Source organism: Leptonychotes weddellii, chromosome 11, assembly GCF_054177405.1.
Source record: "Leptonychotes weddellii isolate Sample4059 chromosome 11, ASM5417740v2, whole genome shotgun sequence".
NCBI lineage: Eukaryota > Metazoa > Chordata > Mammalia > Carnivora > Phocidae > Leptonychotes > Leptonychotes weddellii.
In genome coordinates this window covers 88,389,699-88,404,728 of record NC_138379.1, presented here as the reverse complement: position 1 = coordinate 88,404,728, position 15,030 = coordinate 88,389,699, and the positions used below count along the sequence as shown (strand labels likewise).

The following is a 15,030-nucleotide window of genomic DNA, read 5'->3' as shown; positions in this document are numbered from 1 at the left end:
GAGCAGAAATCAATGAAATAGAAACTAAAAGAATAGTAGAACAGATCAACGAAACTAGGAGCTGGTTCTTTGAGAGATTAATAAGATTGATAAACCCCTGGCCAGAGTTTCAAAAAGAAAAGAGAAAGGACCCAAATAAATAAAATCATGAATGAAAGAGGAGAGATCACAAGCAACACTAAATAAATACAAACAATTATAAGAAGATACTATGAGCAAAAAAAAAAAAAAAAAAGAAGATATTATGAGCAACTATATGCCAGCAAATTAGATAATCTGGAAGAAATGCATGCATTCCTAGAGATGTATCAACTACCAAAACCGAACCAATAAGAAATAGAAAACCTGAACAGACCTATCACCACTAAGGAAGTTGAAGCAGTCATCAGAAATCTCCCAAAAAACAAAAGCCCAGGGCCAGATACCTTCCCAGGGGAATTCTACCAAACAGTTAAAGAAGAATTAATACCTATTCTTCTGAAACTGTTCCAAAAAATAGAAATGGAAGGAAAACTTTCAAACTCATTTTATGAGGCCACCATTACCTTGTTCCCCAAACCAGACAAAGACCCCATCAAAAAGGAGAATTACAGACCAATATCCCTGATGAACATGGATGCAAAAATTCTCACCAAAATACTAGCCAATAGGATCCAACAGTACATTAAAAGGATTATTCACCATGACCAGGTGGGATTTATTCCTGGGCTGCAAGGTTGGTTCAACATCCACAAATCAATGTGATACAATACATTAATAAAAGCAAGAGCAAGAACCATATGATCCTCTCAATAGATACAGAAAAAGCATTAGACAAAGTACAGCATCCTTTCTTGATCAAAACTCTTCAGAGTATAGGGATCGAGGGTACATACCTCAATATCATAAAAGCCATCTATGAAAAACCCATAGCAAGTATCATTCTCAATGGGGAAAAACTGAGAGCTTTCCCCCTAAGGTCAGGAACGCGGCAGGGATGTCCACTATCACCACTGCTATTCAACATAGTATTAGAAGTCCAAGCCACAGCAATCAGACAACAAAAAGAAATAAAAGACATCCGAGTCGGCAAAGAAGTCAAACTCTCACTCCTTGCAAATGATATACTTTATGTGGAAAACCCAAAAGACTCCACCCCAAAACTGCTAGAACTCATACAGGAATTCAGTAAAGTGGCAGGATATAAAATCAGTGCACAGAAATCAGTGGCATTCCTGTGTACCAACAACAAGACAGAAGAAAGAGGAGCCCATCCCACTTACAGTTGCACCCAAAACCATAAGATACCTAGGAATAAATCTAACCAAAGAGGCAAAGAATCTGTACTCAGAAAACTATAAAATACTCATGAAAGAAATTGAGGAAGACACAAAGAAATGGAAAAACGTTCCATGCTCATGGATTGGAAGAACAAATATTGTGAAGATGTCAATGCTACCTAGAGCAATCTGCACATTTAATGTAATCCCTATCAAAATACCATCCACTTTTTCAAAGAAAATAATAATACAAATCAAATAATACACACAAAACAAAGAATCGTAAAATTTGTATGGAACCAGAAAAGACCCCGAATAGCCAGAGGAATGTTGAAAAAGAAAAGCAAAGCTGGTGGCATCACAATTCCGGACTTCAAGCTCTATTACAAAGCTATAATCATCAAGACAGGATGGTACTGGCACAGAGACAGACACACAGATCAATGGAACAGAATAGAGAGCCCAGAAACGGACCCTCAACTCTTTGGTCAACTAATCTTTGGTTTTGTCCTATTCTTTCATCTCAGATATATTCCTCTGTTTCCTCATTTTGTCTAACTGTCTGTGTCTCTTTCTTTGTGTAGGAAGGTCAGCTATGTCTCCTGCTCTTGACGGTAATGGCCTTATGAAGAAGAGGTGCTATGTGCCCTGCAGTGCTGTGTCCCCTGTTCCCCAGGACCTGACACTTTAGGAGGTATCTTCTATGTGTGTTGTGTTTCTCCTGCTGTTGTGTCCTGGCCCCTTTTTCCTTCAGTCCAGTCATCTGCAGAGGCTGTCTTTGCCTGTTGTGGGCAGTGTTTGGTCCCTGGCTGGGGTGGTGTGCGTGGTTTGAACAAGGGGTTTGCTGGGCTGCTTGTGAAATGAGAGCTGCTGCTGTAGCCAGGACTGGAACTGTGTGGGCTGGGCATGAGTTTTAACATGGTGCACCTCAGGCTTCTATGGGGCCTGCTCCCACCCTGCCACCCCTGGACCAAGGTCCCACAAAATGCAGGGGTGGGAGACACAGTTTTTGGCCAGGTTTATGCAGGTCTTCTAGGGGAGGGGACCTGCAGCTCTGGGACTGAGGCAAGGGACACTGGAAAGGGTGGATCTGCCGAAGAGGGGATGGAGCTTGGTATAAGCCAGTTAGGTAGTAAGTATCCACACTGGGCTGGTTCATTCCCATAGGTGCTTATGCTGAGGGCCGGGGGAGGGAAGTAGCATCCGATAGCTCCTCTGTTCCTGCAGGGGTCTCCCGGGTATCCCTGCCCTGGGGACATGCTCTGAGATGAGTACAAATCTCTATCTCCCATATGCCTCAGGCATTTTTCAAGTTGCTGCTTTTATCCTGGGTCACCAGGGGCTGTTTATCATGCTGTCTCTTTAAGGTCAGGGACTCACCTTCCTAATGCCTCCCAGAGCCCAGCCCTCTGATTTTTAAAATTCCAGGCTTTAGGATCTACTGGTTGTAAGAAATGATTAAATTTGGCCCCTCTTGCTTCCAAAGCCAAATGTTATGATGATTTGTCTTCCCAGTGCGGGCTCCCAGTGTAATGGTCTTTTATCTCTCCTCTCCGTGCCCCTGGCTCTCTCCTGGCTGCAGACAGCTGGGGCCCTTTTAGCTCCCCATTGTGTCTCCACCCTTCCTACCCTCTTCCATGTGGCCTCTTCTCTACCTTTAGTTGTGGAGTTTGTTCTGCCAGTCTTCAGGTTGTATTCTGGGTTATTTACGCTGATGTGTTATCTAGTTGTATGTATGGGACGAGGTGACTTTCAAGTCTTCCTACTCTGCCATCTTCCCAGCCTCCCTCTAGAACATGTAGTTTTTATATTATAGTTTTTATTCTTCAGGTCTTAGAATATTCTGTTAAATTTATCTCTAAGCATTTCACATTTTTTGTGCTATTGTAAATGGTAAATTTTTTTATTACTTTTAAATTGATTGTTGCTAGCATATAGAAATGTAATTGGTTTTTGTGTTTTGACCTTGTATACTGTGACGTTGCTGCACAAGTCATCAGTTCTGGTGGCTATTTTTAAGATTCCTTTGGATTGTCTATATACTTAATCATCTGTGAATTAAGTTATATGCCTTCATTTTTAACATTTATGCCTTTATTTTATTGCCTGTTTCACTGGCTAGGATCTCTAAAACAATGTTGACTGGAAGTGGTGAGAGCAAACATCACTTTATTTCACCCTGATTGTAGGACGAACGGGTTTGATATTGTGGCGTTTTATGTAGATTGTTTCATAGATGCCCCTAATCATATTGAGAAGATTTCTTTCTATTTCTAGTTTGAAGAAAATTTTATTTTTAAATCATGAGTGGATATTGAATTTCATGAAATGCTTCTGGTGTTTTTCATCTTTTGAGATGATTACATGATTTCCTCCTTTATCTTTTTTTTTTTTTTAAGATTTTATTTATTTATTTGACAGAGAGAGACACAGTGAGAGAGGGAACACAAGCAGGGAGAGTGGGAGAGGGAGAAGCAGGCTTCCCGTGGAGCAGAGAGCCTGATGTGGGGCTCGATCCCAGGACCCTGGGATCATGACCTGAGCCGAAGGCAGACGCTTAACGACTGAGCCACCCAGGCGCCCCTCCTCCTTTATCTTTAATGTGGTAAATTATAGTTATTGTTTCTACCAACAGTCATCTAGTCTTATTTTCCCAGAATAAATCCCACTTCATCATGATTTATCCTTATGTCTTATTGGATATTTTTAAATTAAAATTTAGTATTTCCCTCTATTATGATTGTAGGCAATAAACCATAATAATATTAGCAATACTTGTGGTATATTCACCAGTAAAAATGAGATATTTTCATATCTTATTACAGTTGCAAATATCTTGGATATTTATACTCACTATTGCTTTGATATTATAGATGGTGGTTATTAGGCCCTCTGCTATATCACATTACTTAATTAGTTAAAAAAGGAGTACCTTTTATTGCAATATAATAAATATTTTTTATATTTGATAATTGAGTTTCAATACAATTTTTTTTTGTAATACTCTGTATTTTATTTTATACATTTAAAAATGTTATCCTGTGAATGGCTTTAACAGACTGCCAAAGAGGTTCAAGGAACCAAAGTTTAAGAATCCCTGAAATAGAACTAAAAATGTCAAAGTCTTTATCTTAAAACATTTGGGACTAGGTGGGATCATCTAGAGATGTACACAGAGAGGATTAGAGAGTGGAGGACAGAATCCTATGCTATGGAAATGAAATTTCAAAATTATGTATTCGCCTTGTCTTCAACATCTGGTATAGTTTTCTTCCTTTTAAATTTTTTTATTGTGGTAAAATACATACACCATAAAATTTACCATTTTAACCATTTTAAATGTATAGTTTAATGGTATTAAGTGCATTTACATCACTGTGCAAACATCACCATGATTCATCTCCAGAACTCTTTACAACTTGCGTAACTGAGACTCTATACCCATTCCTTCCTTCTTCAGCCCCCAGTGTAGCTTTCAAGTAATTATTCCTAAAAATAAACAAGATAAACTGGTACAAAGGTTGCATAATCAAATAAACAAAAATTGTCCATTTTTACCCTTGCCCTGTGGACATCTGGCTATGTTATTTTGTTATATTTGGATTTGGAGATTGGATCCTAACTCTTTTTTTTAGATCCTAACTCTTTTCAGTTTATGAATTTGCTTTCTCTTCTAGAGTCAAGTTGCCTACAAATTGTTATTGTTGGTGGCAGTAGTGGTGGTGGTTGGTGCATATATTTTGGTCTTCTATACATTGGTAAATAGGCCTGAAGAAATGCCCCAGGGAGTGCTCCCTCACTGTGCTGAGATCCTTTGTAATGAGAATCATACAAGCTTGAGGTACTTAGAAAGCCAACACTTATAAGTTGGCTTTGGGAGGAATGCCTCAAGGATTGCTGGCCTCCTAGCAGGTATCATAAACTCTAACGAAGGAAGAAGCATCAGCTTGCTTGAAAGCAGTGTCATCATTTTATTCTCTTCATGTCCCTGGAGGCACTTTGCACATGCCTGGCCTATGCTCAATGTTCAGAAGCATGTTCTTTAAGTCAAAATGAATTAAATACACACTAGGAACCGTAACTATTAGCTCTTTGGAAAAGCATGATAACTTTCTCAGATTTATTTTGTATTTCCTTATAGCAGTAATACTCAAAACTCGTAAAACAAGAGGATTTGTATACTAGTCCCTAGAAATAGCAAGAGAACAGTGAAACTGCATTTCACTCTTAGACAGTCTTGAATGAAGAAGAATATCAAGGAAGAAGTGAATGGTGGTAGAGTTTAAATTGGTAAGTCAAGAAGATGAAAAAATATAGGAAACTAGTAAGATTAGAGAGGTTGCTAAGAACATATCCTCTAACTGCTCTTATTCATACCATGGTAAATATGTTCAAGGTGCAGGGCCTTAGCCCTAGAGTCAGCCACTAGAAATCTCCCTCAAAGTAAGAGGCTGATCCATTAATCAATCCTCTTCGAGTGGGCCTCCTTAACCTTATTCCTAAAGTTATCAGACCTTGTGAAATAACCTGCTATTGTCCAGATTTGACATGTTTGTTTTTTTTTTTTAAAGATTTTATTTATTTATTTGACAGAGAGAGAGCATAAGTAGGCAGAGTGGTAGGCAGAGGGAGAGGGAGAAGCAGGCTCTCTGCCGAGCGGGAGCCGGATGTGGGGCTTGATCCCAGGACCCCAGGATCATGACCCGAGCCGAAGTCAGCCGCTTAACCGACTGAGCCACCCAGGTGCCCCCAGATTTGACATGTTTTTGACATGTGTCTGCATATTCCATTTTACAATTTTAATTGGTATATTTAGAAATCTTTACCCAACAATTAGTGAGTATAAATGGTCGATTCTTGTTATTGGTGGTTGTTATGGTCTATAATGTTGCAGCAGCACTTTTTTTCTTTTACCATTTTTAAAAAAAGTTATTGAAATATAATTTACATACAGTGTTATATTAGTTTCAGGTATGCAACATATTGATTTGACAATTCTGTACGTTATTCAGTGATTACCACTATAAGTGTTGTCATCATCTGTCACCATAAAATGTTATTACAGTATTATTGATTATATTCCCTATGCTGTATTTGTATCTCTATGATTTACTTATGTTATAACTGGAAGTTTGTATCTATTAATCCCCTTTATCTATTTTGTCCGCCCCTACCCACCTCCCCTCAACAACACGTAGTGAATACCGAATCATTGCTCCAGGGAGAAATACGAGGATAAGTTCCTGTAAGCTTCCGATCATGACATTTTTATCAACTGATCAACAATACGTAAGCTCATTTTATGTGTATTCTGTTTAAAGACACCTTATTTAATATAAACTGTTGATTTATTAACACTGAGCTTAATGCCAAAAGCACTGTAGCTCATACTTGAGTTACACTCTGGGACACCAGAGAGCATTTGGGCACTATGGTTGGAGGCCATTTCAGATAGAAAAATCACCATAAGAAAGCACAAAAATGCAAAAATGTGACACTAAATAGATTCTAAAAAGGATACCTATTTAGTATATGAGAGCTGAAACAAAAAGGCTGGCTATCACCTTGTTTGACCTCATTTGAGAACGTGCACATTGGGCAATTCAAAGTTTTCACTGCTATGTGAGTATCCACAAATGACTGCAAAAGCACCATGAGTATTGATTTTGGCATTTCACATAAATTTTAGTGAGTAGGTGAATTCACAAATATGAAATCTATAAATAATGAGGATCAACTAGGTTTTTCTTAAGCACACAAGAAAATTTACAAATATTGAGCACATTCTAGGCAGAAGAAACCAACCCTCAACTATCAAGGGATCGGTATCCTACAGATTATATCATATGTCTACACCGTAATTGAAGTATAAACTAAATTTTCCCTCCAAAAAACTTAGAAAATACTTAGAACTAAATAGTGATAAAAAATAATATGATTCAAAATGTGTGGGATATAGCTAAAACAATGGGTATAGAGAATTTTGTAGCTTTAAATGTTTTTATCAAAAAAGAAGAAAGAGTGAAATTTAATGAGCTAATGGTAAAATTTAAGTTAGAAAAGGAACAATAGAACCAGTCTAAAGAAAATAAAAGTAATGAGATAATAAAAGCAGAAAGGAGAAAACAAAAAATAAATATACCATCCTTTAGATCAATATAGCCAAAAATTAACAGACACACCTCGGTGAAACTGGTCATGAAAAAAGTTAAAAGAAACTCTTAGGAATGAAAAGTGGTCATAATACAGTACTGCATGGTTGGTTATAGAATAATATGTTTACATTTTGCCCATAAAATTTAAACATATACAAAATGAACATACTCCTCAAGTAGAAATAGAAAACCTAAAAAGTCCTATAATTAAAAAAAAAAAAAAACTCCATTAGTAATCAACAGTCTTCCTAGAATAAAAACATTTTGAAATGATTTTATAGGTGAGTTCCACCAAACTCTAAGGAAGAGATCATTTCAGTCTTACACAAAATCTTCAAAACAGTGGAAAAAAAAACAATAGAAAAAAATTTCTCAACTCATTTTATAGTATTAAATACCCTTTAGAATAGTAATAACCAAATCTGGACAAAGAGAATAAATTAAATAAAATACCAATAAGTAAATTGAATAAATAAAATAAAATACCAATCCACTTTCTTTCCCCTTTAGAAAATTAGAGTTTTATTTATCTTTACTTCTTATATCTGCTAAGACTCCTTCTCTACTTTAGAGTTCACTAGTATGGATACATTGATTTTGCCTGTAAGATTTCTGAGTTCCCTGGGGTTACTTGAACTCACCAGGAGTGGCAGATGATTTCTTACAATCTCTGTATCTACCTCACCCACTTTATTCTATCCTTTTCTATTTTCCCTCAAAGGGCAGAGGTAAAACAGAAATTGCACTCTATTTTTTCTTTGTTATCCATTAACATTACACCATCATTCTTAAGTTAATGCCTGAAATTATTATTAATAACCCATAACTTAATAAATTCCAAAGTGTGATCCCATACTTGGCATGGAATAGTTATTGCAATTTAGCAAAGAAAAGTCGTGGATGAAACTTGAACCAAAACCAAATAGGACAGATGGTTTCATTCATTTATTCAACAACTATTTATTGATTATCTGTTATATGTCAGGAATTATGCTAGGCACTCTGGACAAAAAGTTATATGGTCCTGACCTAGAAGGGCTCACAATTTAGGAGGTGGGAAGGGGGTGGGATGGGGAGTTGGAGAGGTGGGATAATCATTAGGCATTTTAATATTAGAAAAGAAGGTGGTTATTGTCAGGAGGCAGAGTGAACCATAAAAAAGGATTTATTTTGCTTCATTTTAGACCAGGGAGTACTATACAGAGAATATATCTTGATTTTAACAAAACACCATAGTTTCTTATTACCTAACATGGCTCCTCTGTTAAATATTCTGGTGAGCAAAACTGAAAAACATGGAGTGACTGATAGCACAGTGAGGTAAAATTTAGAGTTGTTTGCATTTCAAAAGGGTGATTAGTAACTAGATTAATAACTATAAAAGGATGTCTTTCATGGTGCTATGGGGTTCTGTTCATGACTGTCCTCTTTAGTGAACCTAGTGAAGATGTGGAAGGCATGCTCATTTAATCTACAGAAGATGCAAACCATGCCAGGGGGAGCTAAGGTGGACAAGGACACTTAGATTTAATGCCATCCTAAAAAGCTGGAATGATGTGCTTAAAGCAGATGAAATGTTATACAGAAAAAAAAACCCACATAGAAATTTGCTTGCATGTTTTAGGAAGGAGAAGACTTGAATAAGCAGTAGTTCCTAGGACAAAATCTGGAAGTTTTAGTTGACCACAAGCTCAATTTTAGCCAGTAGTTTGATATGGCTAGTAAAAAGTGAATGCATTCATATGCTGTGCTAGGAAAGTATACCATGAAGATATGCTTGTGCATACTGCTAATTTAGCAAATACCAAGCTATATTAAAATGATTTGTTTAGTGTTTTTCCCACTAGATTGTGAAATATTTGAACACAGGGATTGTAAATTGTTTATGTATTTCCAGGATTTAGATCAATTCTTGGAATATAGTGAATGTTCAGGAAATAGCTGTTGAATGACTAATGAATAGTAATTATGTGTAGAGGCGTCCCTGAACATTTTAATGTAATTAACTCATTTTATCCTCCCAATACACCTATTGAAGAAAGTTTTCTTATTATTTCCATTTTATAGATGAGGAACCTGAGGCCTCAGTACGTGGTTTATGAAATAGGGGACATAGAAAAGCAAAATACACAAAACCTTTCAAAATCTCAGTATAGAAAATAGTTTCAAACTTTTCTTTTCAAGGTTTTTTCAAGAAACAACTTGTCCAAGGTCACATGTCTATGAATGGTAGAGCTGAGTGTTATGTAGGGTCTACGTAATAATATGCTATTGGACTGCATAGCTTAGAGCATAATAAGGTCCAAGGGTTAATGGAGATACTCGTCCTTCTTCCCTCCCTCTTTTCTTCCCTCCCTTTCCTTACCTTTTTATTTAAAAAAAAGATTTAAATTGGCTTGTAAAAATAAATGTAACAAAATAAGAAAAAAAGGAGAAATTCCAGCTAAGAGAAAAGAAAGGTAGGTAAATAAGTTGGAGCCATGGTAAGGCTAGGACACAAAATACATATGATGTGTTCCTATCTTCATGAAATTCTTTGTGGCTGACTATCTTTATAGCTCCCTTCTTTTGCCTTCTATTGCATTCCTTGTCTGCATGATGCATTTGGCACTTTATCATGGACTTCTAATAATTTTATGGGTATAACTTTTACCCCTCAGTAAGATTGTATACGTCTTGAGGTAAGGACCTAGTCATATTATCTTTAATATTCTTTTGGCCCCTAATATAATGCTAGATTCATAGTAGATTCTGTATAAGTAACTACTGAATTGAAAGAATTTTCAATTATTGGGGTTAATATCTACTGCTGGACTTTTCCCAAATCCTTTTTTTCCTTTCTTTCTCTTTCTATCTTTCTGGAACCTCAGGCGGAATTAACTGTTCTTCCCCAGTGTTCCTGCAACAGGCAATTTTCTTTATATTTCTACTCTAAAACTTTGACCTACTACTTACATGTTGCCACCTGTAGGTTGTGATCTATTTTTGGACATTATTTATGCTCATTTTCCACTCTGAAGTCAATTCCTAGTAAATATTAGGATTCAGTAAATAAATTTGGGAAGGAAGGAAAGAAGAAAGGGAAAGAGGAAGGATTTTTTTTCCTTTTGTCTATTTGATTGCTGGTCATTACCAGAAAGACAGTAGGAGAAAAGACTTAGGTGACAAAACTGCATCTTAAAAGAGTCTTGATGAGGAGAAAAATGTTGAAATTACTTGCTATAATGAGATTTTGGAATTTGTCTTTTGTTTTTCCATGCTCCCTTCTTATGAATAAAGAGCCTAGTAATTAAGAGTCTGAAACCTTACTATTTGGATTCAGATGCTAGCACTACTACCGCATAGCTCTATGACCTTGGGCAAGGACTTTATTTCTATGTGCCCCAGCCTCATATATAAAATGGGTTTAATAAAAAATACCTACCTCATAGTGTTGTAGTATGAATTATAAATTTGTATAGCTAGAAATAATTTAGAGTGGTACCTGGCACATATATATAGTACTAAAGAAGTGTTTGCTATTATTATGATCCTTGTTTTGAAAAATTGTATTTCTTGTCTGGTATTGCAAAGTTTAGAAAGCATCAATTGCCCTTTTAGTACTGAAAACACTCCAGGACTCACTTTTAGCCAGGGCACTCTGTATTTCCCACAGCAATGCTGGCTACAAAAGCAATGCTCATAGAAGATAATGAAGTACCATATGATTGCAAAGCCAAAAATGTGTAACCCCCAGAAACACCCGAACGAACTTGGTTTAGATTTGTCCTATGCTCGAGAGCATAATTGGTATGATGGGTAGCCCCGCTATGAAGAGGAGATCCTGGAGATGGGAGGATGGTCCCACCAAACACCCTGACTCATCTGTGACATTCATGACAGCTGGACTTAGGAGCTGGATCCAGGGTATGAATCCAAGTTTACAAATTCCTTAAATTAAAAGACATGGAACACAGGCAACTGAAGCCGGCTACATTTTTATTCTTATAAAAATAGCTTAACTGGCATAGTCTTTTGAAGTTTGCAAATACTCTTTTCAATACATTATCTCATGAATTCACCTGTGAGAAATAAAGAGTGGATATCTTCATTAAAAATGTGTAATATAAAAATAAGTATTAAGGAGAAGATACAAATTCACTTATCACTTCCAAAGTTACTTCTAATCTTTCTTCTCCTATCCATTGGAGTACAGTTTTCTTAAAAAGAGACAAACAAATTTGTTTGTAGAGAAACAAATTTGGGCAAATGGAATTATTGACAGGATCTTCTTGGGGGTCATCCAGGTAAGAAGAGCAGTAGTGACACCAGGAATATGGCTCAAATGTTTGAATTTGACTATATACCCTCAGCCTGTCTAGAAGGTCATGACAGACACAACTCCTCCAATCCTATGGTTTACTGCTTCAACTCTATCCCAAACTCCAGTTAGAATCCACTCCAGACTCCCGCTTGCCCAAGCTGTCTAGCTTTGCTCAATCCAGATACTCCCAGTAGGAAGTGGTAGCTGATGGGCAAATAGGGCAGTTAAATTCAGTTCAACATTTACTTATTGAGCCCCTTATAATACAAATTACATGTATATGCTAATCCTTGTGAATGAACTAGGTTCAGGATTGGAGATACAAAGACATTAATCTAAGGTATTCCTGCCTTCAAAGAGCTCACAATTTAATGAGATAGGCTTACATAGAACTATGAATAAGGGCTGGCTATGGGGTGTCTAATAAGAGACATTAAAAAAGTGGACTATGAGGGCATAGAAGAAAGTGGTTATTTTTGATGGGCAAGACAAATGCCCCGACACACAATATCTCATTTAATCCTGTGAAGTCATCAACGGGGAAATTGATTATCCTCATTTGAGAGATGGAGTAAGTAACTGAGCCTGAGACAAGATGCCCAAAGTTACACGGGAAATAAGTGAGCAAACTTAGACTGGAACCCATGTCTTCAGGAGCTGACACTTGTATTGTGTTCAGCACATTTCGCTGATGATCCTGATCTGATTAGGGGCCTGTAAACTCCTGTTGCAGGTCCTGAAACCCGATGTATTCCATGGGAAGCCAATGCCCTGTCCTTAGAGGGGTCAGGCCTACCCTGATGTTACTTATGGTGGGAATGTAACATCTCAGTGGACTTGTACAGCTGGATCAGTAAGGCCATATGAGGGAATTATACATCCATAATTAGAACACACTTGATAAGAAAGAGGCACAGAATCCCAGACATCAGTCCGGGAGTGGGCTCTGCTTCTGTATCTGCAAGTGCTGGTGAGACCCCAGCACTGTGGCAGCCTGAGAAGTGCTTTTCTCAGCGAGAACAAAGGAGTGCCGCTGAACTGTGAGCCTGTTCCAGAACCATCATTCTGCACGCTCTTTATTTGCAACACTCACCTTGGGAAGCTAATGCTTCTAAGTGATGCCTAGGCAGGCTGCCAGTTGTTTTTGCTTATCATTAATGTGTGTTTCTGATCTGGTTACCATGGTTACCGGAAACTCCAGAGTTGGCTTTCACTCAAATCAGGGGTCCCATCCTTTATCCATGGTGAATGCTGCACTCTGATCCAGCATTCCAATCTGGTCCCACCCACACAGGGGCCCACTTCCCTGTGCATTGCAGTGTTTAAGAGCAGGGGTTTGAGCAAGGGAGCCTTACTTTTTTTTTTTTAATGTTTTATGGTGTTTTTGTAATTAAATAAAATGCTACTCCCTGAAAAGGAAAATAGGATATTTACTCCTAATAGGAGTTGGGGACCTGCCTCAGGTGAGGGCCATTTGCCTCAAATGAGCACATTACCTCCAAGGGAAACATTAGTTTTCTTTGCATTTCTCCTCCAGAGTAATCAGAATTCAAGAGAATTCTTCTCCTTCTTCACTACATAGTGGGGGATCCCAAATATCATGATTGGTCTCAACTTTGTCTATCATTACCCAAGGCAGAGTCATCACCGGCCTGTGAAATTACTTCCCGTGTTAGCAGGATGACCTTTGGAACTGCGGGTCTTCAGAAAAGTGCCTGGGGAAGCCTTAGCCCATCCTACTGCTCCGTTGCCTAACTGCCTCTGCCTATGATAAATTAGACGTTCAGAGGGCACCAGCTAAGATGCTGTGAGCTTTACAGCAGGCGTACGCTTTACGCATCTGCAGTCAGCTACCCCCTTCGCCCCCCCTGTTCAAGCTGCTCAGACAGAAAGTTGGAGGTTGTTGGTAGAACCACTGATGTACTCCGTGCCCCTGTTCAAATCTGCCCTTGGCATTAATTTTTCACGAATTTCATCTGCACACAAGTGTTGGGCAGGGCAGGTGAAGGAGCCACTTAGAATGGTTGGTCCTAGGCCTTACCACCAACTTTTTGGCCACAATAAAAAAATGCTCTTTCTCATCATACACATATTATTTTGATTCATCACTGTTTGCAGTGGCTTCATTTTGTTCTTTCTGGAAAGGATTACAGAGAATTCTTTTACTCTGGGTCTTTAAAATAGGAACCCTTTATTTGGCTCCCCTAAAACCCAGGCAGCAGGCAGCTCTGGCAGTCCCCCAGAGCAAATAAGGATTCGGTATTTCAATATTCATTCTGAGCACTGTCTATTCCCCTGGGCAGCCAGGCTCATGGCCCTCTGGAAATCAAACAGCAATAAAATCCAGTTTGAGCTGGTCAAAGTTAAGACATTTCAGGGAATTTGGGTTTGTTTTTTCTATAAGCATAAATCTGACCACACCACTGTCTGTGGCTTCTCCTCAAGGACAACAAGTAAAGTTGCCTATTCAGGAAGGATCTGACTTAAGCAAAAGGGGTCAAATTAACTATATGCTGGCTTGACAACCAAAATGTTCCCCATAGCCAGAGTCACAGTAAAGATACCTAATCAATTCTTATTTGCCTGCAGCTTGACTTCAGTTGGGGAAAGTTTAATTTAGTGCTTGTGTGGGTGGGCATGTGCAAATTTGCAGAATAACTTGCATTAACTGTTTGTTTACTTGTCCTTTGGAATTTGGCATGCAGCCTGGCAGCCAGTCACTACCCAACACTTAGCAAAAGTGGGGGGTAAGGAAAGTTTGTTTTAGACAGTCCTACTGCCTTTTTCTCCTCCTCCTTTCCCCATCCGTGCATCCCCTCCCCCAGATGCCCTGAGCTATTATGTTCTCTCCACACCCACCCCCCCCAAATTTGCTCTGGAAAGAATCTGAATAACTCATTTGTTCTAAGTTATGAGAAATCATCTTGGTGGGACAATAATGACTTTTTAAATAAGAAATATTAGAAAATGAGGCATAAATAGAATACTTACATAAATAAAATTTCCAGATAAATGAAAATTATATGTTTTAAGTGCCAATTAAAAAAATGAATTGCCTCGGATAGAAGCATTTAAAAATGCATTATGTGTATCCCTGTCTTCATATGCTGAGGGCATTACAAATAATTGACTAATTGTGCAGCATTTTACACCTTACATAGTGCCTTCAAATACATTTTCTCATCGATTTTGACAATTTTTAAAGGAAGACATTGAGCTCATGTTTGTAGTGTGGGAATCATCGTCTCAAGAGCAAGTTGCTGTACCACATTGTGATACAGTGATGTCTTTCATGCTCATTCATGAGTGTACA

The 15,030-nt window shown here is 37.9% G+C and overlaps 1 long non-coding RNA gene across 2 annotated transcripts in view; it reads left to right on the top strand.

Annotated features, from left to right (window-relative positions):
- Positions 1-15,030, top strand: part of LOC145716325 (uncharacterized) — a 123,506-nt gene that overhangs the window by 25,186 nt on the left and 83,290 nt on the right. The window contains exon 1 of one of the 2 annotated variants that reach the window (XR_014138940.1): positions 325-1,953. The exons of the other annotated variant lie outside the window; for it this stretch is intronic. This is a non-coding gene — a long non-coding RNA (uncharacterized LOC145716325). Of the gene's footprint in view, positions 1-324; positions 1,954-15,030 lie in introns of those variants that run through there. 2 annotated transcript variants of the gene reach the window in all.